Below are 25,837 nucleotides of genomic sequence, written 5' to 3'. Positions count from 1 at the left end.
AGAGTTAAAATAAGCAAATATTTATCAAAACACCATATCCTTCAAACCCTAAGGTAAACTACTCCAAAATCATGGAGGAAGTCATCACAAATATAGTTAAAAAATAAGGAAGCATCAATCTAACGTTACAATCAAAACTCATGTATTGAATTGATGGAAAGGTGATGAAATCCTGAGTCTTGTAGCCTCTAATGCTCTCCCAAAGCTTCCAAGGTCAAAAGTCCCTTAAAATGCATTTCCAGTGTATTTATACCAAGTAGGAACAAACCCAGTCGAAACTACCCTCTATGAGACAAAGTGGGAAAACCTTCAAACTTTTTACACTTCATGCGTCGCACAGTGCTATGCAGGGTGCATCGCATTAGTGCAATTTTCTCGGTTGTGAACTAACTGAACTTATATTGTCTAACAGAATTTTGTACTAATGCCTCGCACAATGTCACGTGCAATGCGTAGCATTATTGTATTTTTCTGTCAGACCCAAAAACTCCAAGTCTCTGGACTTCGCAAACTTCTGACAAAATTTTGTACTAATGCGGCGCTTAATGCCACGCCTTATGCGACGCACTAGTACTTTTTGCTCTAGCCCTTCCTCTTTCTTCCAACTTTCGTATGCAACATCGGTCCACAAGCCTCGAACGCGATCCCGGTTTAATTCCTTGGGATTTTACTTAGACTTCAAAACTCCAAATTATTCGATTTAGCTCCAGAACATCTTCTTAACTCGAAATCATCTCCTACAAAGCATAAAACATGTAATAAGTGCAAATCACAATCATTTAATCTCAAACACGCTCAAAGTGCAGTAATTAGAGGGAAAATGCGGCTAAAACACATGATTCTAGCCTACCATCAACACCCAGACTTAAACCATTGCTCGTCCTCGACCAATCAAACTACACTTCACATAGAAACGACCTTCTCATCAGACAACTTTTAGAACACATCATGCCAAGAATATTTAAAATAGACTAAGCATCATGTCATAACATTCTAGCCTCAAGACTCGACTCAAAAACACCACGCATTTTACACAACCTGCTCACTTACTCTAACACAGAGGTCAAAGACTTTACCTTACCTTCGCAAATCATGTGCCCTCACACAAACACTAGAGAGTAGTTCCACACGCAATAAAATTCAAAAATAGGTAGGACCTCAAGATAGAAAGAATTAACTCACTCTGAGAAATAAAATTCATGCGCCATAGAGAATGTACAATAGGCTTGCCCATAGTGTAGTACTCTACTAATTGAGCTCATTCAGTCAAGGATCAAGTAGGACTTTATTTTGGTTGTAATGTAGGCTGTGAGATGGGTAGGATACATTTGGATATAGTGACTATACCTCCATAAGCACTTTAATACTTACGATTTCTCAATTTAAACCCCACACTTGTGTTGAACCAAACCCCAACCTTCACATCATATTAACACCAAGCTCCCAATTTCTTTAAGTACAAACAAAGCAAGATTTACCACTAGCCAGGAAAAATTTTCTTTATAATATACACAAACACACATGTTTTCTTTTCTAGATTCTGATTTTCTCTTCTTCTTTTTTCAATTCCCTACAAGTGGCTCTCATAATTTTTTCACACAGTGCACCTTTCACCTTTTTCAATAGTTCCACTCAAGAACCCAACTATACATCCACTTAGCTTTTGACAAGCATATAAATATATCAAGTGCTCAAGAGAAATAAACAATTCAAACAGATAGTCAATTCAAACAAAAGGGTCAGGTTTGTAGTGTGGTTGCCAAAGAAATATGAATTTAGGCTCAACGGGGATAGCTAAGATATCCATTAATTAGGTGGGTAAAAGCATATACTTGGCTCAACAAAGAAATGCCTATATCACTTCCTAGACTGAACAAGACTACTGTTTTGCTTTGCAAATACACAGGGCGAGTTCTAGACATCAATTGACATGCACAAAATATCACCAAAAACCTCACACACACATTGGCACATAACTCACTCAGGATCAAATCTATCCCGACTCTCTAGTCAAATCAGTTAAGCAAAGTAACAATCAAACAATTTAAGGTACCTATCCATGAGTAAAGAACTGATCCTAGGCGTCACAACTAAAGCACTCACTACTCTCAAGGCATAACAAAGTCAAGAAAAGTCATCTCTAATTAATACCATAGCACATGGCTTCATTATTCCTAATAAAAGAAAAACTAACTACACCTGGTTCAAACAAAACCCTTGGAAAAGAACCATGGTACAAAGAAAAATCAAGGGGAAATTGTTACACTACTTAAGAAAAAAAATAATTTTTTTCTTTGACTTTGATCCCTCAAGAAGACAATCGAGGAAATCCATAGTCAGGAAAAGTAAAAAAAAAAAATCAAAAGAAACGAAAAGAAACACATATGTATTTACAACCCCCACCCCACACTTTAAATTGTGGCATGTCCTCGTGACACACAAATAACAAGCAAGAGGTAAAGGAAACTTCCCCGATTCATCTAGTTGGGGTCTGAATCGAAGTCAGGATCTCCTTTGCACGCCCGACCTAGTGCACACATCCATGCTGAGAGCTTCTTTTCAGCCTTCTTTAGGTACACCCCACACTTATTAGTTTCACTCTTTCCAGTTTGCTCCATCAGGTCCCCCCTTCTCCTTCCATCTTAAACATTAGCCTTTCTTCCCCTACTCTAAGCATGAGTTGCCTTTCCTGAATATCCAAAATTGGTCTATCCGTAGCCAAGAAGGGTCTTCCTAAAATCAGAGGGACCTCTCTATTCTCCTCCATGTTCATCACAATAAAGTCCACAGGGAACACAAATTTATCCACCCGAACCAACACACCTTCCACTATTCCTTCAGGTATGATTGTGGTCTGATCTGCCAGATGCAAGGACACATGTATCGACCTCATTTCTCCAATCTCTCCCTCCAATTTACTGAAAATAGACAAAGGCATAATATTAATGGAAGCACCTGAATCACACAATGATTTTTTAAACTTAGTACTTCCTAAAGAGTAAGGTATAGTAAAACTCCCTAGATCTCCACACTTTTGAGGAGCTTATTTTGCAAAATGGCACTACAATGCTCTGTGAACTTGACCAACAATGTCTATTCCACTTTCCACTTCTTGGACAATATCTCTTTAAAAAATTTAGCATAAGCTGGCATCTGTGAAAGCACCTCTGTGAAAGGTATATTCACACGCACCTACTTGAACACTTCTAGAAAGTGCCCGAACTGTTTTTCCAGCTTCTCTCTTCTCTGCTTCTGTGGGAAAGGTAGAGCAGGCATGTATTTACTTCATTGAGTCTCCTCATTTATTGCCTTCTCATCTCTCTTCTTCTTCTGAGCTCTAGTCTTCCCCTTCTTCTTCAGACCATCATCTACTATCCCTGCACCTTTTTGAATGTTACCATTTTTCTGCTCCTCCATAATATCTACTTGTCTTTCAATCAACTCATCCTTTTGTTTTGCCCTGGGATCCTCCAATTCATGTCCACTCCTCAAAGACACTACATTTATTGTCTCTTTTGGATCTAGTATTAGCAGGATTCCTGGAACCCACTCAGACAATAGATTAGCCAGTTGCCCCACCTATCTTTCCAAGTTTCTAATGGTCGTGCCCTATTCTATGATAGCTGTGCCATGGGTTTCAAGCCTCTTATATGTCTTAATAATAAAGGACTTCATCAGATCTTCCATGCTAGATTTATTAGACTATGGAGGATAATATTTTGCCTCTGCTGATTGTGAAAACCTGGAGCTCCCTGTCCCTGGGGTCTGGAGTTATTTTGCTGCCATGCATTTTCACTACCACCTAGTGAACTCCAAGAGAAACCTGGGTGCCTCTGTCCCATGGAATTAAAATTGTTGCCACTTTGGTAGTTGCCTCTGTCAAAGCTCCCCACAATATTTACTACTTCAGCTGAAGCTTGACAATCATGTGTAGGGTGTCCCATTCCACAAAAGTTACATGTTGTTTGCGGCTCACTCTGTTAGCTAAGGTTAACTTTTGTATCTCTCTAGCCATGGTGTCTAGCTGGGCTTGCACTGATGTGTTAGAGTCTATTTGGTGCACCCCAGCTGATTTTCTTCTATCGTTACTCTTAGCAAGCCACTGGTTAGCATCTTTAGAGAGCTCATCAGGAATTGCAACAATCTCCTCAAAAGTCTTCTTCATTAAGGGACCTCCAACTACAGTGTTCAGATTTCAACGTGAAGGAGGTGTGAGTACATCCCAAAATTCTTGGATTTGCATCCACAATTCAATCACGTTATGCTGACACTTTCTCACTATCTCCTTGAATCTTTCCCAAGCTTCGAAGACTATTTTTGTGTCCGTCTGGCAGAAGTTGTGAATTTCCCTTATGAATTTCACTATTTTTGTAGCTGAGAAGTATTTGCCAAGAAACCTTTTAGTCATATGTTCCCATGTCCTGATCGACCCTGCTGGTAAGCTACGAAGCCAGTGCATCGCATCATCCTTCAGTGAAAAGGGAAATGCTCTTAAGTATACTGTATATTTTGACACTCCATTGTACTGAAGGTGTTCATGATTTCCTTAAAATCCATCAAGTGAGTGTTAGGATCTTCATTCACCTTCCCTCTGAAAACATAGTTGTTCTGGATAGTTTGAAGCAAGCCTTGCTTCAACTCAAAATTATTTGCTTTACTGGTGGAGGTCTAACATTGGACAGTCCCTGATTGTAGACTGATCTGGCATAATCTTCCAATGCTCTACCAAGCCTGGGTACCGCATTCTCGAACTGGTCTTCAACCAAGGGTCGATTTAAATTGAATCTTCAACCCCATTCGACGGTTTCATCAGCAGCTCTACGGGCTGCCGCGGCTGCTATCCGTGCAACTTCTTCTCTATAATGTGCTGCCTCTCTTGTAGCTAAATCTACCTCGTCGTCACTGTTATTAGCCATGTGTTCTAGGGTTGAAGGTTGCCCCAAGAACTTTCCGCTGAGCTTTTTCTCTTTCCTCAGTTGTCGCAGGTATTTTTCCAACTCCGGCTTGTAGGGTATTACTTTTTTTGATGAAGATCGAGTCATACACCACGAACTTAACATGTTGCCTGCACACGGAAGAGAAACCCGTGAAGAATAAAATAAAATAAATTCCTAAATTAGTACCAAAACCTATTTTGAACAGTATTGATTGCCAATCCCCGGCAACGGCGCCAAAATTTAACGACGGCAAAACACAACACGAAATTGATGCTCGCTAGCGAAAGATAGTATATTTTAATTAACGTCTCCACAGGGATTGTATTTAAATAATGCTCTAGTAATTTCTGATTTAACTGCTATTCAGGACGATCAAAACTTGATTTGGATTGATTATGAACTACGATTAACTACTAAAGTAAAGCAATTGACAATTGACTGCAAAGAATTAGAGATTAGCAGAGTTGGTTTCTTATCAATGTGAGGAATAAGGGTTTGACAAGATAGGTGCAAGATAACTATTTGGGATTTAATTCTAGTTTAATTCACTCTAATATTCTAATGATTCTCATGAAGTCACTCGATAATTAGTTCGAACGTGTAGTCAAGACTCCTCTCTCAATTAAATCTTCAAGGTGAACTAATATAAGCACTTTGAAAATATGCAAGCATGCGTTAATTGATTAGTCTTTAGGAAAACGTCATCGAATATTCTCCTAACTTGATTTAATCAACAATTTAGCAAGCTCTTTCGATTACTTAAGAGAATCAATGAAGTAAATCAAACAAAATAATGCAATGATGATCACCAAAATATTCCTCTTTCGATTAAATAAACTGGTGAATAAAGGTTCGAAAATTCAAAACTCCATAGGCGAATTCAAACAAGAACTAGGGTTAAAATCTGCAAATATTTATCCATAGACGAATTTAAACAAGAACTAGGGTAAAAATCTGCAAATATTTATCAAAACACCATATCCGTCAAACCCTAAGGTAAACTACTCCATAATCATGGAGGAAGTCATCAAAAATATAATTAAAGAATAAGGAAGCATCAATCTAACGTTACAATCCAGACTCCCGTATTGAATTGATGGAAAGATGATGAAATCCTGAGTCTTGTAGCCTCCAATGCTCTTCCAAAGATTCCAAGGTCAAAAGTCCCTTAAAATGCATTTCCAGTGTATTTATACCAAGTAGGAACATACCCGGACGAAACTACCTTTTTGAGCCAAAGTGGGAAAACCTGCAAACGTTTTACACTCCATGCGTCGCACAGTGCTATGCAGGGTGAATCGCATTAGTGCAACTTTCTCGGTTGTAAACTCTCTCGGTAGTAGTAGTGGTAGTAGTAGTAGTAGTGGTGGTAATAGTGGTGGTAGTAGTGGTAGGAGTAGTGGTGGTAGTAGTGGTGGTAGTAGTAGTGGTAGTAGTAGTAGTGGTGGTAGTAGTAGTGGTAGTAGTAGTAGTGGTAGTAGTAGTGGTCTAATTGTTCAAAGAAAATTAAAAGTTTCTGAGACCAATGCTTATAATTGTTTTCATCTAAAGGCTCAAGCTTTGATAGGTCAGGAAGTATTTTGTTCAAAGTGGTAGCCATTAGTCAATACTATATGTAAAAATTGCTTTCAAATTGTAAGAAAAATTAGTAGATAATATTGACCAAGAACAAGAAGGAAAGAAAATAACTTATCGAAAAATACTGTATCGTGAAAAGCCACTGACTTGAAAGAGATTTCAGCCCGACTGGGTGTAAATCGTTAAGACCGATCGCTCCCCAAGGTTCTATAACACCTCCAAACTTGTGCACTCGTGACTCGAAGTTTGGAATTTGTACAACGCAATTGCCTAGAAAGAAGAAAAGATGAATGTGTTTTCTGTGTTCGATAATTCACAAAGAAGACTGCCTTTTGTAGGCAAAGTTGTTGGACGGTTACAGATGAAGAAATTAATCTGTAGCTGTTACAGAAATTAAAGATGGATTTATTACAAAACGTTAACTACAGATGTTACAAAAATTAAAGCATGGCAGTTACAAAGAAACAAATGGGACGTTACAAAATTCAATTAAAAAATAATGAATTTGGACATATTCTGGTAAGCTTAAAAAATGAAGAAATAATTTTAGCAAAACCAAATATAGATTAGGCCTCACATATATCTCGCGCGAGGGGGTGGGGGAATCGACCCATTTTGCCTTCAGGAATAGTGCGCGAGACCACTCCCTTTTACTAGCTCTTTACAAGCCCAACAAAGAGTAACTCAATATAAAGAGAAGAAAGAAACTTTCCTCTATAGATGAGGGACACTTTGTCTTTCACAAGAGACAAAGAAGTAAAGAAAGAAAAGGGACTACAAAGAAATCTTTGACTTTGCATTACCAAATATAAATAATACCAACAAATGTTATCTTTCCTCAAGCGTTACCAAAGTGTCACGACCCCAAATCCCCTCTGTAGGATGTCGTGATGGAACCTAGTCCCTAAGACTAGGTAAGCCTAACATTATGCGAAAACATCTAATAAAAACTAAAAATTTCAAAACTTCAACAATTTCATCAATAGACTATAAGCTCGATACGTGCAATTTCCCAAAACCTGGTGAGATATAAGTCACAAGCTCTAGATACAATGCTGAACAATCCTATACATAATTGTCTATCAAAAACATAAAGAAATAAGGAAAACAGGGTGAAGGGGACTCTAAGACCTGCGGACGCGAGCAAGTGTACCTTGAAGTCTCGAAAGCAGTAACACAGCACACTAATACCGAGGCTGATATGATGTACCTGGATTTGCATAAAACATGTGCAGAAGCGTAGTCTGAGTACACCACAATGGTACCCAATAAGTGCCAAGCCTAACCTCGGTAGAGTAGTGACCAGGTCAGGTCAAGGCCCTACTGGAGAAAATAAAAAACAAGACAGAAAATATAATGACATAATGAAATAACAGGGAAGTGAAACAGTAAATAATTTACAGAAAGTAACAACACAGAATCAAGGAAGCTAATAAAATCACGAAAGGAAAACAAGGATTTTACATGTCAAGGAAACAACAACCAAATAATACAGCAATTAGAGAAGATCAACAGGGGCACTCCCGAGGTACCGCCTTGTAGTCCCAAATCATAAAATAACTCACTTTTCTTATATCACCGCGGGAGCCTTTACATTTAGTTTTGAAAATTATTTTCCCGAAAAGGCACCCCGCATATTATACCACTTCATCACACCACATGGCTTCTAGTAGTTCCCTTATTAGCCTCGCATTTCAAGCCCACCTTATCTCACAGCATGCGTTTTAACACTCAGATCTTATACCACCGCATGCGTATCAATTATCACAACGGCACGACAAAAACCTCGTGCAAACAATAACAAACGCACGACATAAATGTCATGCAACAATAATAACATGACAGCAGAAATCTCGTGCAAACAATAATAGCCGCATGGCAGAAACCTCGTGCAACAATAACAACAGCACGACAGAAACCTCATGCAAAAAGAAAAACAATCACCACAACAATAACACAAAAACCAAACACATCAACTAAATAAATGGTATTTCACAACTTACACCATGCCTCAAAAGAACCACGACCTTGCAATTCCATACCAAACTCAACAACAAGATATTTCAAGGGTAGTAATTTCAAGGGAAGAATTCCACATTTAAGTTATGAATACGGAAATCAAGAAAAGCAAGTAATTTAACTATACATGTTATACAAGTTGCAAATAGGAGATAAGACAAGTAGACATGTGAGATTAGGCTAAACATGATGACTATAACATGCTAAAGTAACTCAATCGAGGCATAAAAAGGAAACTACGTAGCTAAAACCGGAATTTCAACATTTAGCACATGTACGCACTCGTCACCTTGCGTACACAGCTTTCACAAATCACAAATTATCACCACAATACCAAATCCTAAGGGAAATCCCCCCACCCCCACCCACCCCACCCCATAAGGTTAGACAAGTCACTTACCTCAAACCACGCTCAATCAATCAATTAGAAGGCCTTTCCCTCGATTTTCCAACTCAGAATGGCTCGAATCTAGCCAAAAACTATAAATATAACTATAGTAAACCAATTTAAGTAATGAAATAATGATCTTAGCTAAGAATTTAAAAATTGCTCCAAAAGGTTGATCCGGGCCCGTGTCTCGGAACTCGACCAAAATTATAAAATCAAAACACCCATTCGATATTGAGTCCAACCATACAAGAATTACACAAATTCGATATCAAAATCTCGCTCAAATCCTAAGAAGTTTCCTCCATTTTTCCCAATTTTTCAACCCAAATCCCTAATTAAATGATGAAATCAAAGATAGATTAGCAGAATTTAATCAAAAACGAGTTACGAACTCTTATCCCAACAATCCTTCTGAAAATCCCTCGAAATTTGCCTTAATCCGAGCTCTCAAAGTCCAAATGTGAAATAAGAGAATGAACCCTCATTTTAAAATATAAGTTCTCCTGCTCAGTTATTTACACTACGCGATCGCGGAATATCCTTCGAGATCGCGAAGAAGAAAACAAGGCTGCTCCCAAAATGGCCTTCGCGAACGCAGTTGACTCCATGCAAATGCGGATAAATGAATACCCAGACCTACGCGATTACGAACTCACCCACGCGATCGTAAAGCACAACTGCGCGTGAACCTACTGCACCTAATTCCTCTACGCGAACGCGACCTTCACCACGCGATCGCGACTCACTGGGAACCAAAATTCCGCGATCGCGTCCCTTTCTCTGCGAACGCGTAGAGTAAAACACCAGTCCACACAAAAAACCCTTCACGATTGCGGACCAAACCACGCGATTGCATTGAAGGAAACCAGACCTGAGAAAACCAACAACTTCAGCAGTTCTTCAATGATCTGAACTTCGCTGAACATGGTCCGAATCACACCCGAGGCCCCCGGGACCTCAACCAAATATACCAACAAGTCCTAAAATATGATGCGAACTTAGTCGAGGCCTTTAATCACATCCAACAATATCAAAAATACGAATCGTACCCCAATTCAAGCCTAATGAAAGTATAAACTTTTAACTTCTACATTTGATGTCGAACCCTATCAAATCAAGTCCGATTGACCTCAAATTTTCCACACAATTCATAAATGACATTACAGACCTACTCTAACTTCCGGAATCAGAATCCGACCCCGCTATCAAAAATTTCACTCCCGGTCAAACTTTCTAAAAATCTTCCAACTTTCGCCAATTAACGCCGAAATGACCTACGGACCTCCAAATCAACATCCAGACATGCTTCTAAGACTCAAATCACAATACGGAGCTATTTGAACCTCCAAAACTCCATTTCGGAGTCATTTTCACACAAGTTAAACTACGGTCAACTCCTACGACTTAAACTTCCAATTTAGGGACTATGTGGCCTATTTCACTCTGAAACTCTCAAGAACCCGACACCAAGCGCCCCGGCGAGTCACTGTCATGACCCCAAATCCACTATTCGTGATGACACCTAATCCAACCCGCTAGGTAATCCAGTTAACCACTAACCAATTTTAATAACAATTAATAAAGCGATTAAGCAAAGAAATATCTGAATCTTATACATTCCCCAAGGACTGGTAGTACAAATCATGAGCTTCTAAGAATAGAGTTTACAGAGTTAAAAACAAAAATACATCGTCTATTTGAAAAAGTATATAAACAGAATTTTAATAGATCTAAGGCTACCACGAACAAGAGGCAGCTACAATCGTGACGTAGGTACATCTTTAAATTCAGCTCCCATCGAACACAGCAATATCAACAGCCAACATCTGCACGCAAGGTGTTGAAGTGTAGTATGAGTAAAACCGACCCCATGTACTCTATAAGTAACAAACCTAACCTTAGGGTGAAATTAGTGACGAGCTAACAAAAAGGCCGGGTCTAACACCAATATTCCACAACAGTTCATATGACATAGTACAAGTAACAAACGAGTATCTCAGAAATAAAAGGCTCGGTTCGTTAACATTTCCAGAATAATAGGCATTTCTTTTCGAGTATCTCAGTGAAAACTCAAAACTTTTACCGAAAAGCCAAAATACTAGTAAGTTTGAAAACTGTGATTTTCCCCAAATATCCTTTCAACAATAAGTAAAATGTTTTATTTTCCTTTCAGATAGTAAGTGTAAGATGTCTCTCTATGCCCATATGTCAAAATGTATGAGAGGTCATAAAAGACGTGATACTATACAGCATGAGGAAAAATGCATCTCTATGCCTGTATGTCAAGTGCGCATGCCAAATGCAATGCAAATCAGTGATAAAGATCATATACATACTCTCAGAATATCAATTCACTCAGTCTTTCCAGTCACTCGACACTCGGCAATCGGCACTCGGCACTCGCACTCAGTACTCGCACTGAGTAGGTACCTGCGCTCACTAGGGTGTGCAGACTCCGGAGGGGCTCCTACAGCCCAAACGCCATAATCTGCACAGACAACTCACGTGCTCACGTGCTATAGTAAGCCAATCTGACCCGCTACGGCGTGCAGCCCGATCCCATAATCATCCTCACAATCAGGCCCTCGGCCTCACTCAGTCATCAATCTCTCCAGTCTCTCGGGCTCACAATGTCATGATACCAGCCCGAAAATAATGAAATGATGCATCAATAAATAACAACAGAGACTGAGATATGATATGCATGTGAATGCGTATGACTGAGTATGTAATGCAATGAAAGCAGATTACTCAGCAACAGAAATGACCCCACTGGGTCCCAACAGGATAAACATGTAGCCTAGACATGGTTTCTAACATAATCACAGCTCGATAACTCTAGTACGTAGAGATTTCATGATTTCAGACAAGTTCAGGTAACTACACAGTACAACAGCAATAACGAAAATCACAGTTCACACGGTGCACGCCCATACGCCCGTCAACTAGCATGTGCGTCACCTCAAAATCAAACACATAACACATATATTCAGGGTTCATACCCTCAGCTCCATGATTAGAAGAGTTACCTAACTCGAGCAAGACAATACCAATGCCAAGCAAGCCAAATGATGCTCCAAAGATGCCATCCTGCGCGTTCCGACCTTCGAATGACCCGAAACTAACCAAAACTAACTCAAGTACATCAAACAATGCTCAAGGAACCAATCTCGATCGAAACGTGACAAAATTTACAAAATCCAACAACCCATTCAATTACAAGTCCAATCATACTAGTTTCACTCAAATCCGACTCCAATTTGATATTCAAAACTCAAAAATTCACATTATGAAACTTTATGCCAAAACCCCCAATTCCTTCTATAAAATTCACAATCCAATTACCGAAAACGAAGATAAATTCGTGATATAAGATCAAAAATTAGTAGAGAATACTTATCCCAAGTTGTGTGGAAAATCCCCTCTCCAAAGTCGTCCAATCCGAGCTCTAAATCCGAAAATGAAGATAGAAACCAAAGACCTCGAATTATAGGTTCTGCCCAGCGATTTCCGCCTTTGCGGATGATTCGTCGCACTTGCGACCACCGCTTTTGCGGAAAAACATCGCATCTGCGAAAAATGGCCTTGTCCAGCAAACCCCGCACCTGCGGTATCAAACTCCGCATCTGCGAAGACATTCGCACCTGCTTTCCACTCGACGCACCTGTGCATCCGCGCATGCCCCCTTTTCTCCGCTTCTGCAGGCCTCCTCATTCAGCTCTCATCTCGTATCTGCGATGCCTTTGTCTCTTCTGCGCCCATCGCACCTGCGCAAACCAATCGCAGGTGCGATCATACCAGAGCCAGCAGCCTTCAGTAATGCAACATGAAGTGAAAATGATCTGAACCTCGTCCAAAACTCATCCGAGCCACTCGGGACCCTGTCCGAATATACCATCAAGTTCCATAATGCAATACGGACCTACTCGAGGCCTCAAAACACACATAACAATATAAAAACGATGAATCACACCTCAAATCGAAATCCATGAACTTCGAACTTTCAAATTCAAAAACTCGTGCCGAAACATAGCAAATCAATCCGGAATGACTTCAAATTTTGCACACAAGTCACATTCGACATTACGGACCTGCTCCAACTTCCGGAATTGGAATCCGATGCCGATATCAAAAAGTCAACCCCCCGGTCAAACTTTCCAAAAATTCAACTTTCGCCATTTCAAGCCTAATTCCACTACGGACCTCCAAACAATTTTCCGGACATGCTCCTAAGTCCAAAATCATCATACAGAGCTATTGGAATCATCAGAATTCAAATCTGAGGTCGTTTACACATAAGTCAACATCCGGTCAACTTTTTCAACTTAAGTTTTTCATTATGAGACTAAGTGTCTCAATTCATTCTGAAATCTCTTCGGACCCGAACTAACTAATCTGATAGGTCATAATACAGCTATAAAGCACAAATAGAGCAGCAAATGTGGGAACGGGGCTGTAATATTCAAAATGGCTGGCCGGGTCGTTACATTCTCCCCCACTTAAACATACGTTCGTCCTCGAATGTGCCAAGAGTTGTTTCCAAGCCATTAAATCACTATTCCATCTTACCACGCACGTACCCGGGGGTGATCCCATGTCACCCTATTCTATATAGGCCTGACAACACAACACAAATGAAAATCATTGATTTAACCTTAGCCCAAAACCTTGGAATTCAATTTTCAACATACAGAATTTCTTTTCAAGACATGAATCTCACATCTACACATGATTCTGAACAAGCTGAATCAAGCTATAACCATAATCTCAGATATAATCACATAACATACTACACAACTCGCATGCTCGCAGCACCATTCTCGATCGCAGTAACTACCCCAACTAACCTGGTACTAGTATTAAACCCCATATCAAACAAAACTCATTCCAAAACCTTCGTACACTGCTGATAATGAAAGAAAACATGTAGAAATCTCATGACCCCTTATCAGATCAACAAGTCATGGAGCTCTCTCACCCCAACCAGAACCATAATCACTTTCTAAGCTGACATTCAATATTATCCTCCCGAATATACCGTAATCGAACCCGATAGTACCCATTCTAGGTCCAATGACCTTATATTATTAAACACAACTATCCCACATGCATGCCACACCAATATAACACAAAGCCACAAACCGTGTCATCCGTGCGCCAATACGCAACAATTCAAATGTACTCAGTCATGGAAAATGACTCAAATGAGAGAACTGCCCCGCAAGATTAACAAGTACCGCCACAACGAAATGATGAAAATCTATCACACCGTAGAACCATCACCCGATTCTAACACAAGGTTCAAACCTTAATATAACTCCGCTGCAATGCGTGACCCCATCCAAATGCTGGTCTATATTATATACCTTGAGCCACCTTCTCAAAATCAATAACCATGGATAGGCAAATGACACAATGCCACACAAAACTCGAAAGAACATAGCCCATACGCCATCGACCATCCAATACCTAATTACTCATCTCGCTCAAATTCCGCTATAAAGCCCAAATAGAACCGCCCCAGGTGTGCTTATAACCAACGAATCACAACTCCTCGTAGCATAGAAGAGTAACTCACAGATCATTTCAGAACACGAATAAGCTCAACAACAACTGAATGGCACATCCCTCAACCATAGCAGTATGGAGCCAGTCAATCCGGCTCGGTGTAGAATACACATCCTAATTGGGCCTACCAATGGACCCCCAAATCAACTATGGTCACCCACAAATAGATAAATAACCCTCCGAAAATCTACAACGACTGAGTCATAATACATACTATTATCTGGCTAGCTTCGGCCACGACTTCATAGTCCATAACCATGAAACAATTTGCTCCTGACAAATCCCAGTCTCCAATCCATAGAACATACGAATCACCATTTTTGATCCCATCTCCATAACCCGAATGTCTAACACATCTCTCATACACGATCATCCCACGAGGAATTCTTCTCCCATTCTTTCGTACCACATAGCAACCTCTTAAAATCAGCAGTCGATCAACCAAGAGAGTGCCGCAATGCCTATGAAATATCCATAATTCAAAGCATAGTGCGCCTTCTGAACTGTACACTCTACTTACGCAATACCAAATAGTTATAGCATTCATCTAAATATCGAAAACCGTTCATGCCATCTAAGAATTTATGACCTCCCCTTCAAAACTAAACTGTGACCTTGCGCACGCAAACCTTAATCCCACACAACACACCACATCTATCATGACATCATATGAAAAATACGAGAACCTTATAATCATTCTGAGTCACAAGTAGAATACATATCAAATCAGCCAGAAGCCTTCCATTTGATCCCATCCGATAGAAAATCACAATACTCAACATGCTACCTCACGCCGGTTGAAAATATCCATCTCAAACCATGGTAGAAACCATCAAGAACACTTTGAAATCCATTTGCACATAACCAAGCTATTAGAACTGAATTCCTCTAACTCGACCTAGCCATGCAGGTCACCAAACCCTAGAATATTGCCACCAAAACATCTGTAAAGTCTTACCACATCGTAATTACCCAAAGAACTGATCCTACCATTACCATACTGGATCCAACCTACTACCACGCTGTCCTATTTCTCCAAGTACCTTCCAAATTGCCTTCAAATTGATACTTCTCCTTGCTGGAACACCATGATCCTTAACCAAAATTCACCACACAAGAGACCCTAGTATAAAACCATAACGCCTAAGGCCCATAAGCCGCTGACTTCCCTCTTAAGCACCCCAAAGCACCACAACTGCGACCCCCACTCTAAAGAGGCCTTATGCGAACCTAAAATTGTTTCTTTTACCTTCTTGATGCTGAAATGCATAATTCACAACGGTATAAAAATGCCACAAGTCTCGACACCATCCAATGTAACTCTCAATTTCTAGACATATACAAATCTTGAAAATTCCAAATCGCTACATATAAATCTTGAATCCATCAGAACCATTCTCGAGGGTCATCCACTCTGCTCAAATCTCAATTAAACCGACCAAACGGACCGAATGACCCGTGCCCCATTATCACACCAACACTCAAGGGAGTAACCCACACTCCTAAGCAACTGAGCAGATTCCTACTCCATGTACACTACACCCTTCACGAATAACCACTCAATTATTTTATGATTCCCATATACCCATAGAGTGTAATACAACCTGTATCCCGAATTTCCTTTACCTGAGTCATCCTCAATCTCAACCTCTGCAAGTCATAACTGATTCACCATTATACCTTGAACCGAAACCAATACAACACATAACTATGCAATCAACTCGTCGATAACAGACTCTCCCACTTGGCTCAAAGCCACAGAACAAAACACTTGATAACATCATGATACCCATACTCTATTACTGCCAGAATCCGGCACTGAAATTCAACTAAATCCTTTGTCAGCTCATGTAACACAAACCATATAATACCTCAAATCATCTGCAAATCTCGTATTCATCCTCGTGATAGTCAGGTCAACTGTTACAACCGATCCAAACTCAAATCGCATAAATATACCCCACTGGTAGAAAAGAAACTCCTCATTCGCATTATAAGGAACACACCTACGTAGATTACTCTGCAAGGGATAACCCACCTGCTTAACCTTAAATTAGTATCTTGTTATACCATTTCGCAGTTACAATTACTATGAAATCACTTAACCTTTCTGAGTCCAAACTCATTAACCAGACATAAGAATTTAATTTCTCCCAAAATTTAACGTGAAAAATCCTTCAAAACATTCATACTCGAGACTGTACGTCACATCAAAACAAAAATCAAGCACCCAATGGCCTTTCCTTTACATTTCAAGGAAATACTTCTCGTCACATTCAAATCGTCTTAACACATCCCGCAGTTACATCATACTCATCATAAGGCCATTCCACCACTCATCGAGCCACAAATTCCCCTCGCAGGACATTACCGGACATATGAATCCAAATGTAAAAGTTACAACTGAAGCTACCGAGCTTAAGCTGCGGTCTAACCATGGCCTTAAGTCCTCCAGATTGGCCCATCACCAAAACACAGAATACACATCTCAAACCTCGTTCATAGAATCACAAGCCGGCGATACACAGCCGATACCGAGCGCTCACACGTGCATATGAATGCGTGGAAGGAATTCAAAGAGTTACGCTTCGAGGTGAATCAATGCCGCACGATAAGGAAAGAAAGATGGGAAGTATATCCTAAATGTCATGTAGCCTCTCGAAGATAGGTATGGACGTCATCATACCGATCCACAAGACTCTACTAGACACTTGCTCATGACTTGTAGAACCTATAAACCTAGAGCTCTGATACTACCTTGTCACGACCCCAAATCCACTAGTCGTGATGGCACCTAATCCAACCTGCTAGGTAATCCAATTAATCACTAACCAATTCCAATAATAATTAATAAAGTGATTAAGTAAAGAAATATCTGAATCTTATACATTTCCCAAGAACTGATAGTACAAATCATAAGCTTCTAAGAATAGAGTTTACAAAGCTAAAATGAAATAAATATATCGTCTATTTGAAAAAGTACATAAACAGAATTTTTATAGATCTAAGGCTACCACGAATAAGAGGCAGCTACAACCGGGACGCAGGTACATCTTCAAATCCAACTCCCATTGAACACAGCAACATCATCAGCCAACATCTGCACGCAAGGTGCAGAAGTGTAGTATGAGTACAACCGACCCCATGTACTCAATAAGTAACAAACCTAACCTTAGGGTGAAAGTAGTGACGAGCTAACAAAAATGTTGGGTCCAACACTAATATTCCACAACAGTTCATACAGCATAGTACAAGTAACAAACGAGTATCTCAAAAATAAAAGGCTCAGTTCATTCACAGTTCCAGAATAATAGGCATTTCTTTTCAAGTATCTCGGTGAAAACACAAATCTTTTACCGAAAAAGCCAAAATACGAGTAAGTTTGAAAACTGTGATTTTTCCCAAAAATCCTTTCAACAATAAGTAAGATGTTTCATTTTCCTTTCAGATAGTAAGTGTAATATGTCTCTCTATGCCGATATGTCAAAATGTATGAGAGGATAGCGTGATAATATACAGCATGAGAAAAAATGCATCTCTATGCTTGTATGTCAAGTGCACATGCCAAATGCGATGCAAATCAATGATAAAGATCATATGCATACTCTCAGAGTATCAATTCACTCAGTCCTCCCAGTCACTCGGCACTCAACACTCGCACTCAGTAGGTACCTACGCTCACTGGGGGTGTGCAGACTCTGGAGGGGCTTCTATAGCCCAAGCGCCATAATCCGCACGGACAACTTACGTGCTGCATGGACAACTCACATGCCATAATATCAATATCTGGAATCGCACAGACAACTCACATGCTGTACGAACAACTCACGTGCTATAGTAAGACAATCTGACCCGCGATGGAGTGCAGCCCGATCCCATAATCATCCTCACAATCAAGCCCTCGGCCTCACTCAGTCATCAATCTCTCTAGTCTCTCGGGCTCACAATGTCATGATACCAGCCCGAAAATAACGATATAATGCATCAATAAATAACAACAGAGACTGAGATATGATATGCATGTGAATGCGTATGACTGAGTATGTAATGCAATGAAAGCAGATTACTCAGCAATAGAAATGACCTCAGTGGGTTCCAACAAGATAAGTATGTAGCCTAGACATGGTTTCTAACATAATCACAGCTCGATAACTCTAGTACGTAGAGATTTCATGAGTTCAGACAAGTTCAGATAACTACACAGTACCATAGAAATAATGGAAATCACAGTTCACATGGTGTACGCCCACACGCCCATCACCTAGCATGTGCGTCACCTCAAAATCAAACACATAACACGTATATTCAGGGTTTATACTCTCAGATCCAAGATTAGAAGAGTTACTTACCTCGAGCAAGCCAATACCAATGCCGAGCAAGCCAAATGATGCTCCAAAGATGCCATCTCGCATGTTCCGACCTCCGAACGGCCTGAAACTAACCAAAAATAACTCAAGTACATCAAACAATGTTAAAGGAACCAATCCCGATCGAAAAAGATCAAATCTTGAATCAGAAGCCCAAAACTGGCCAAAAGCCCAACCCGGGTCCACACCTCGAAACCCGATAAAATTAATAAAATCCAACAACCCATTCAATTATGAGTCCAACCATACTAGTTTTACTCAAATCCGACTCCAATTCGATGTTCAAAACTCAAAAATTCACATTATGAAACTTTAGGCCAAAACCCCCAATTTCCTCTATAAAATTCACAATCCAATTACCAAAAATGAAGGTAGATTCGTGATATAAGATCAAAAATGAGTAGAGAACACTTACCCCAAGTTGTGTGAAAAATCTCCTCTCCAAAGTCTCCCAATCCGAGCTCCAAAATCCGAAAATGAAGATAGAAACCAAAGACCTCGAATTATAGGTTTTGCCCAGCGATTTCCGCATTTGCGGACGATTCGTCGCACCTGCGACCACCGCTTTTGCGGAAAAATATCGCATCTGTGAAAAATGGCCTTGTCCAGCAACCCTCGCACCTGCGGTATAAAACACGCATCTGCGAAGACACTCGCACATGCATTTCTACTCGACGCACCTGCGCATCCGTACCTATGCCCTTTTCTCCGCTTCTGCGGGCCTCCTTATCCAGCTCTCATCTCGCATCTGCGACGCCTTTTTCACTTCTACGGCCATCGCACCTGCACAAACCAACTGCAGGTGCGATCATACCAGAGCCAGCAACCTTCAGCAATGCAACATGAAGTGAAAATAATCTGAACCTCGTCCAAAACTCATCCGAGCCACTCGGGACTCCGTCCGAATATACCAACAAGTTTCATAACGCAATACGGACCTACTCGAGGTCTCAAAACATACATAACAATATAAAAACGACGAATCATACACCTCAAATCGAAATCTATAAACTTCAAACTTTCAAATTCAATAACTCGTGCCCAAACATAGCAAATCAATCCGGAATGACTTCAAATTTTGCAAACAAGTCACATTCAATATTACGGACCTACTCCAACTTTCGAAATCGGAACCCGACCCCGATATCAAAAAGTCAACCCCCGGTCAAACTTTCCAAAAATTCAACTTTCGCCATTTCAAGCCTAATTCCACTACGGACCTCCAAATAATTTTTCGGACATGTTCCTAAATCCTAAATCACCATACGGAGCTATTGGAATCATCAGAATTCGAATCCGAGGTCGTTTACACATAAGTCAACATCCGGTCAACTTTTCCAACTTAAGTTTTCCATTATAAGACTAAGTGTCTCAATTCATTCCGAAATCTCTCCGAGCCCGAACTAACTAATTCGATAGGTTATAATACAGCTATAAAGCACAAATAGAGCAGCAAATAGGGGAACGGGGCTGTAATATTCAAAACGGCCGGTCGGATCGTTACAGTCACATAACCACAAAATAAAATAGAGGGAGCAGTAAATAAGGGATCGGGGCTAATATAAAAATGACCGGCTGGATTATTACACAAAGTTAATAATATTATGCATAAACAGAAAAATTAAGAAAATGATCCAATAAGTGGTGCACGAAACCACCAAATGCTCTCCCGTGAGTTAAAGATGGAAAGAGGCAATTGTCTTCTCCCGCAAGGCAATGACTATGACCGATTAGCTTAACAATAAACAATGCAATGCAAATTAGGTAATTCAAATGTATATATTATTATCGTTAACCTTTTAGCATGTTATCTCTCATTCATTTAACTGAATATCAAATTGCAGATAAACCTTTCCTCAAATGGATCTTATTAGACGAATCATAACCTTATCATAAATGAATGAATCATGTAAATATGTAAATATACATTTATTGTTACCTGTAATACTTTGTTAAGAAATCATGTCAATAAATATACACTAATAATTGATATTTAAGAATAGTAGATATATCACATTATCAAATTTTACATGCTACTATTTTGAAGATTAGATTAATTCATAGAATGATATTCTTCTCCACATTTTTTTTACCAATTAATATCTTTCTTCTCGTTTCTAGGATGCATAATTAATCCTTAAGGCTATTTCTTCACTATATGACATAATCCTTATCCAAATTCAAGAAAATAAATATTTTAATTAGTAAGTACCTTCTTTCTACTTCCTTCAACTAAGAAAATCATTGCTAGAGAAGAGCAAAATAAGTATCTAGGGTCTTCTTCTTTCTAACTTATGTTTGACTCTCGGAGACTCAATAGGAAATTTTATTATCTTTTATTGAAAGAATAACTAAGATTCATATTACATATTGTCCAGAGTTATTATACTCTTGTCTACGATTAACGTATTATCATCTTGAATTATTATATTTTTAACTATCAGTGTAGATTATTTTGGATTACTTTAATTTTTGGTTCAAATTTTCCTTTTCTACATGCATTTTTTATCCTTCATTGAAAAGTATTCAACTCCTCTATCACTTTTAGGATTTGATGACTTTCTTTTCCAATAAATTTTCAACTAATCCTTTAGAATCTGAAACATATTAAAACTTAATTATTTAGTCTAATCAAGCAAACAACCGTACATTTTTATTGACTTAAAGCAATATACATATTAATATATCATTTTCATGATCTCAAATAATAGTGTAACTCATGCCTTACATTTTGAAAATAGTCTTCCACACATTTGATACATGCAACCAAATTGTATACCAACAAATCAATTTTTTTTGGTAAAACGAATGGCAAAATTAACCTTAAACATATATTATTCCCAATCACCATAGAATGTAGTGTTTTTTTTAAATCAACACATAATTAGCATCTACTTTAATTTTCGTAAAAACAGAATTATATAAATCACATAGGATAGAAAATCAATTAAAAATAAGTAAAGTAATTAAAGAGAAAAAAAACTGAATTTGTCATCATTTCTTTCTTTGTTCATCCTATTGGCATAGTTTCCCTTATAGAAAACTTTTGAGGCATAAACCATGCTCTAAATGCTATGTGATTGGTCAATATATTCCTAAGTCCCTCAGGGTTTGAAGACGGAATTCTGCGTAAGAATAGAAATAATGAAAACGCATGTCCTTTGTTGATGATATAAACTTCCAATAAACCAACGGTAATAATTAAAATCTATGTTCCAACACTCGTGTAGTATATGTGCTGCCAAGGGACGCGTCTATACAATGACAGTCAAATGTGCTCTACCGTGTCAATTCTTCTGGTTGAGAATAAGCTAATCGGTGTTAGTTTTTTTTCTTTTAAATAATTAAGGAATTTAAGGGCATTTCTGTAATCCACTTTTAATATAGTATAGATAGATAGATAGATAGATAGATAGATAGATAGATAGATAGATAGATATATTAGTTTATTTTGAGAAGTATTTTTTTCAAAAGTGTTTTTCTCAAAATGATTTTGGTGAGCAGCGTTTGTGTTTGACTAATTAATTTGAAAAGCACTTCTGATTAGCAATTAGTATTTGACCAAACTTTAAAAAACTGGTATTTTTCTCAAAAATGCTTTTCAAAAAAGTATTTTTGGAGAGAAGCTACCTTTTTCATCTTTTCCAAAACTTTGAAAAAAAAGCAACTTTTCTTTGAAAAAAGTGCTTTTAGGATTGAAGAAGCTTTGCCAAACGAGCTATATGTCACGACCCCAGTTTCCCTCTGTAGGATATTGTGACGGCATCTAGTCTCTAAGATTAGGTAAACCTACAAGATGCGAAAATTAATAGAAATAATAATTAAAGTTTCAAAACTCAATAGTTAATACAAAAAAAAATCTCCATAACTTAGTATATAAGTAATAGCCCAAGACCTGGTGAAATACAAGTTACAAGCTCTATGAAGTGATACTGAACATCTCTATATATCAGAGTCTAATAAATGATAAGAAAATAAAATAATTTAGGTAGAGGGCGACTCCAAGACTTGCGGACGCCAGCATGTGTACCTTGAAGTCTCCGAAATCTGAACTCCCGTTAGTGCCTGGACTGGTAGGAAGTACCTAGATCTGCACAAAAAGAAGTGCAGAAGCGTAGTATGAGTACACCATAATGGTACTCAGTAAGTGCCAAGCCTAACCTCGATAGAGTAGTGACGAGATCAGGTCAAGGCCCTACTGGAAGAAATAAGAAGACTGAACAGGTTTAAGACAGTGAAATAGTGACAATAATGAAATTGAAACAACAAATAGCATATCAAGGTTAGTTGCACGGAACTAAAGCAATTAGTGCAATATAGAGAAAAATAAATAATAATATGCTAAGAAAATAACAACCTAAGGCAAGAACAACAATGGAGAAATACCACAAGAGTCACTACCGAGGTACCGCCTCATAATCAAATCACAAAAATAAGTCACGAACTTTCCTTATATCACCGCGGGAGCCTTGTATTTTAGTTTTAAAAATTATTTTTTCCGAAATAGCATTCCGTGTTTTAGCCCACCGCATGACTTCTAGTAGTTCCCCTACTAGCCACGCGTATCAAGCCCACCTTATCTCACCGCATGCGTTTCAACCCCAAAATCTTATACCACCGCATTTGTATCAATATCACAATGTATCACAAATCGCACCTCAAGTTCTCAATATCACAACTTGCCACAGAAACCAATAATAACAGTTCTTTCACAATAAAGAGCCCATGGCTCAACCACACGATGTACACAAGAGTCTCAGCAAGAATAACCGGTAATGAACAACTCAACAAGAATAGTACTTCACAACTTAACACTTTGCCTCAACACAAATCACGGCCTTTATAACTCAATGCCAATTTCAACAACAAGATATTCTAAGAATAACAACTTCTAGTAAAGAGTTCAACGGTTAAATAATAAATACGGAATAAAAGAAACAAGAACTTCAACTAAATATGTAAAGCATTTAGCGAGTAAGAGATAAGACAAGTAGAACATGTAAAAATAGACTAGAAATGATGACCATAACATGTTAAGTTAACTCAATTAAGGCATGAAAGGAATCTACATAGCTAAAACCAGTAATTTCCACATTTAGCCCATGTACACACTCATCACCTTGCGTACATGGCTTTCACATATCACAATTATCACAACCAACACAAATCCTAAGGGGTAATTCCCCCCACACTCCGCGAATATACAATTCCGAACGGCTCGAATCTAGCCAAAATAACTTTATACCATAAATATAAACTATAAGAAACTAATTCGAACAATGAAATTACGATCTTTACAAAGAATTAAAAAGTCAACTCGGGCCCGAATTTCGGAACCCAACCAAAATTTTAAACGAGTGCAACCGTATAAGAATTACTCAAATCCGACCTCAAATCGCCTTTCATATCCCCAAATTTTAGCCTAAGGAGTTTCACAAATTTTTCTCCAAATTTCCGTCTCAAAACACTAATTAGATGATGAAATTAATAGATTCATATAATTTAAGAAAAATTGAGTTAGGAATTCTTACCCAATATTTTTCTTGAAAATCTCCCGAAAAATCGCCTCATACCGAGCTCTCTAAGTTCAAAAATGGATAATGAAAATTAAACCCTCGAACAAGACCATTCTGCCCAGCGAACTCGCACATGCGAACCATCTCCCGCATCTGCGGCTCATCAGACTTCGAAATTTCCATCGTAGGTGTGGTCATGGCTAAGCCCAGCGACTTTCGCTTCTGCGAGAACTAAGCCGCATCTGCTCGTGCACACCTGCGGCGAATAAGTCGCACCTACGATCCAGCCCGCGCTTGCGCTTCCTTCCATCGCTGAAGCAACTTTGCTTCTGTGGAGACCATCCCGCTTTTGCGAGTCCGCACCTGCGCCCAGTCCCTCCGCAGGTGCAATGACACCAGATGTTGGAAACTTCAGCAATTGCATGAGTCCAAATATTGATCCGGATTCAATCTGTTTCACACCCGAGGCCCCCAGGACCCTGTTTGAATATACCAACAAGTTCCAAAACACATAACATACCTACTCTAGGCGAAAAATCACGTCAAACAATATCGATTCTACGAATAGCAACTCAAATTCAAGCCTATGAGACAATGAACTTCCGAATTCTGAAACCAATGCCGATTCATACAAAAATAACTTTGATTGACTTCAAATTTTGCACACAAGTCATAAATAACATTACGGACCTAATCCAACTTCCGAAATCGGGATCCGACCCCGATATCAATAAAGTCAATTCCCGTTGAAACTTTCCAACCTTCTAACTTTTCAACTTTCGTCAATTCACGCCGAAACGACTCGCGGATCTCCAAATCAACATCCGGATACACTCCTAAGTCTAAAATCATCATACGAAGCTATTGGAACCATCAAAACTCCATTGCGGAGTCGTCTATACAAAAGTCAAACTACTGTCAACTCTTACAACTTAAACTTCCAACTTATGGACTATGTGTCACATTCCACTCCGAAACTCACCCGAAACCAAAATCAAACACCCCTGACAAGTCACATAACCATAATACAATATAGATAAGGCATTAAATAAGGGATCGTGGCTAAAATACTCAAAACGATCGACCGAATCATTACACTGTAATTGTGTAAATATTTTTTATAATGCATGTGTATTTACTGCTCTATGACGACGATGGACAGCTAATAGAATTATATGTCTCTTTCGTATGTATACTTTATTGTCAAATCCAAAAAAGGACGACGTAATCAGCTTACGCTGCGGTGCGTAACTAATTAATATAGTGCTGTAATACATCACTAGTACGTACTGCTTTATGGTCCAACAGCAATAGGAGTATCTTTTTATAATTATAGTTGGTAAACCAGACTGCAGCCGAAACTGCTAATGTTTAGTCCTAAAATAGATTTTTATATATGCTTCTCTAAACTAAGTTAGAGTTTGATCATATATTTCCAAATTTGATTTAAAAAATCTAATT

This window comes from Nicotiana tabacum, unplaced genomic scaffold, assembly GCF_000715075.1.
Source record: "Nicotiana tabacum cultivar K326 unplaced genomic scaffold, ASM71507v2 Un00002, whole genome shotgun sequence".
Classification (NCBI taxonomy): domain Eukaryota; kingdom Viridiplantae; phylum Streptophyta; class Magnoliopsida; order Solanales; family Solanaceae; genus Nicotiana; species Nicotiana tabacum.
Note: the sequence above shows the minus strand (reverse complement) of the source record.